Below are 3,740 nucleotides of genomic sequence, written 5' to 3' on the forward strand. Positions count from 1 at the left end.
AATTAGATTATGATTAACTCTTGTCAAAAGATATGAATGTCGAAGAAAAAACTGAAATACTTAAGGTGTTGAAGAAACACAAAAATATTTTTTATCAGGAAGGGCAGTTTTTGACTGCCACTACATGTGTTAAGCATAAAATCCTCACAAGTCCTCACAGTCCTATTTACGTAAAAAATTACAAAAAAAAAAAAAAACCCCGTATGCATTGGATGACGAAATCAAACGTCTCAAACGACTCAATGTTAAAAAATAATATTATCAATGCCATTTGGCTTAAAAAATGCCCCTGCATCGTTTCAAAGGATGATGAACTATGTATTGAGGGATCATATTAATAAAATTTGTATTTTGTATATGGACAACATTTTGGTGTTTTCCAATTCACTAAGAGAACATATTGAAAGTGTTGAAAAAAATTTTAAAAGTTTAATGAAATATAGTTTAAAAGTCCAATTCAACAAATGTAGCTTTTTGAGAAAGTTTACTACCTATCTGGGTCACGCAATTACTTCACAAGGAATTAAACCCAATTTGGAAAAAATTAAAGCAATTTAGGTTGTGAAAATTGCCAGTAACTTAAAGGAAATTTAATCTTTCTTAGGCTTAAGCGGTTATTATAGGAAATTTATAAAAAATTACTCTATGATTGCAGCGCCAATAATACATTATTTAAAAAAAAATTCCAAGATTGAYATCAATAACCCCGAATACATCGAGGCATTTCGTGAACTTAAACAGATTCTCACTTCTTCACCACTTTTGATTTACCCTGATTTAAAAAAAAAAAAATTTACTGTGACAACGGATGCTAGTGATGTTGCTTTAGGTGCCGTTCTTAGTCGTTGAATAAACACGAAAAACATTATTATACTCTAGAAAAAGAGCTCTTAGCGATTGTGTGGGCACTAAAATATTTTCGGCCTTACTTTTTTGGTACATCGTTCATAGTTCAAACCGATCATCAGCCATTAAAATGGTTATGGTCCTTAAAAGAACCAAACTCAAGGATTTTGCGATGGAAAAYGCTTATTTCGGAATTTGAATTTGACATTGAATATATCAAAGGTCAAGAAAACAAAGTGACGGATTTTTTAAGTCGTTTAGAAATTGATAATGAAGAAAAAATTGATGACATGGAAAATTATCATATTAAATCATTATTTCCTGATTCTATAATACAATACATTCAGCGGTTGAAAATAATAATGATCACTTTTTTATTTCTGATACTATGTTAATAAATACTTCACTCAAATTAGAGTTTCAAAAAATAAATCAAACGAATTTGAGCTTTTATGTAAAAAGTATAAAGTAGTTTATATTTCCGAAAAAGATTTACACAAAAGTTCTTACTTATTAGATTTATTCAGGAAATATCTGAAAAAAGGTAAAATTGGTACATATTCAGAATTACCTGATGACCAATACAATATTGTCCAAGAAAAATTTATTGACCTTTTTTCTAACGACAGAAACATAGGTTTCACAAAATGTTTGAAATTGGCAAAAGATATTCAAACTAAAGAAGGACTTTATCGATTGATTGAGCACATTCATGAACCCGATAATCATAGAGGAGTGTTGGAAAATTTCGCACAAATTCAATTTGAATATTTTTACCCAAATATTAAAAAATATATGTATAAATAATTTTATCAATAACTGTATAATTTGTAATGAAAACTAATATGACAGGAAGCCATTCAAAAAATATTTTACTCATACTGAAACTCCTAATAAACCAAATCAAATTGTTCATATAGACATTTTTCACATATCAAAGTCATATTTTTTGTCCTTGTAGGCTTTTATAACACAGTCCATAGTACAATTAAAGTAAAACCATTTGATTTTTTTACAGAAACAGCTTTAGATTTTGAACAAATAGAACGATAATATAATATTCATAATGAAAAAACAAAAGCTATTGAAAGAATCAATATAACTAGGGACAAAAAACCTGATTTTAACAACAAAGAATTATTTATAAAAAATTCTCAAGCGAAGAGAAGTAAATCGCATAAAAGGTACAACAAATTTAATAGAAACAATCCTAATAAGTCGATATAGCGTGTGTTCGTAGACCATTAAAAGTGTTTGAATAAAATGTAATGTTTTCTTATAATGTTTTATTAAGTTAAGAAAAAAATATTTGTTTTAATTTTTCTTACTTACTAAATGAATTGTTACATTTCTAGTTTATGTTTTTCTAAGAAATTAAATATTAAATAAGTTATGTTAAATTTGTCAAAAGAGAGAAAATATTGTAATCTCTTAAATATCTATGTTTGAATCACGTAAACGTAGAAATAAGACAAACTGATATGAGCTTCTGATCAACACGGGGTTATTGAATGCAGAAAGCTACATACCAAATAAACATATAAATGTTATAACAAGAATAAAAAATCGGGTTTTATTTAAAAACTAATCAAGCGAAGAAGAAAACTTACATACATATTACGCAGAAAGTTTATTTGCTTTTGTTTATTCTCTCTTGCTCTTCTATTGTAGATTATTCACAATGCGTAACTAGCTGTTACCTGAAGAAATAATGTATTTTTTTCTTGAGCAATTACTTGAGAGCTGGATACCAACCTTATTATACAATTATAAAATTTACAATTAAAAAAGCCAATTTAGTTGCAAATGCAAGTGTTACAAACGTTTTAAATAAAACGTGTGATTCTCAACGTTAGAAATTGTGCTGATGTTGAGTTGTGTTAAATTGTTCTTRAAATTGTCAAATTAAGTGCGTTTTCATTAATATTAAAAAAGGTAATTATCTACTTAAGTAATGTCAGCAGCAAAAAAAAAAAAGTTTTTTGGGCAGCAGCAGTGAAATTTTTGAGCATCTATGGATGTTGTTTTTATTTCTGTTTTTAGAAGGCAGATCTAAAAAGAATGCCAAACTCCAATTCGAGACAATTTGTTACGAAATCATGGCAGAAGATCATTACTGACAACGTTTCTGAGAGCTTTTTCTGGCGAGGAACTGCAGAGAGAAAGTGCGCCTTGACTGTTGCCACTGCCATTCGTCGTAAGTGAATTACGTTTAATAGCTTTCTAGTTAGATTTCATATTTAAATTATATTGCAGAAACTTTCGCTGAAAATGGAGGCAAGGATGAGGACTTTGTGTTTGCCTCTAAGTCATATTTCCAGTACGCAAAAATCGTAATAAAATTAAAACAACAAAAAAAGTTAAATTAAATACTAAGTAATTATCCTTCTTTAATGTATTATTATTAATGAAAGTTTTAATGAAGTTCCTATTTTTACATTTTAATTTAATATTATTATATTAAAAACTAAATTAATATTAAACATAATTTTTAAGTGTATCAATTAAAAAACAGATACAAAAAAAGTAGATGTTTAACACGCTTACTAATTTCATTTAAAGTACGTGTTTTTTAAGCATGTAAAAAACGTGTAGTTACGTTATTTAAAAAACGTGTTTTGCAATTGTCTTTTATATGCTTATAAAGTTGGCTCCTTTTCGCTTACAAACCCCTTTGATGTCTTTTGTAACGGTTACAGCAGCGTTTTATAAAGATTTTACTTACATTCGAACACTTACAAAACGCTTATTTTTATATGCAAATGCTGACTGGGTAGTATTACACTAACATTATTTTAGGGTTGTGTTTAGTATCGCGCCGGTTAATTTTGGCTCACCGTACCTAAATGAGAGAACCAAATGGAAAATTTTAAACACGCATGTACGCTTAAATT

The sequence above is a fragment of the Bactrocera latifrons genome, unplaced genomic scaffold, assembly GCF_001853355.1.
Source record: "Bactrocera latifrons isolate USDA-ARS-PBARC rearing strain unplaced genomic scaffold, ASM185335v1 scaffold_632, whole genome shotgun sequence".
Lineage (NCBI taxonomy): Eukaryota > Metazoa > Arthropoda > Insecta > Diptera > Tephritidae > Bactrocera > Bactrocera latifrons.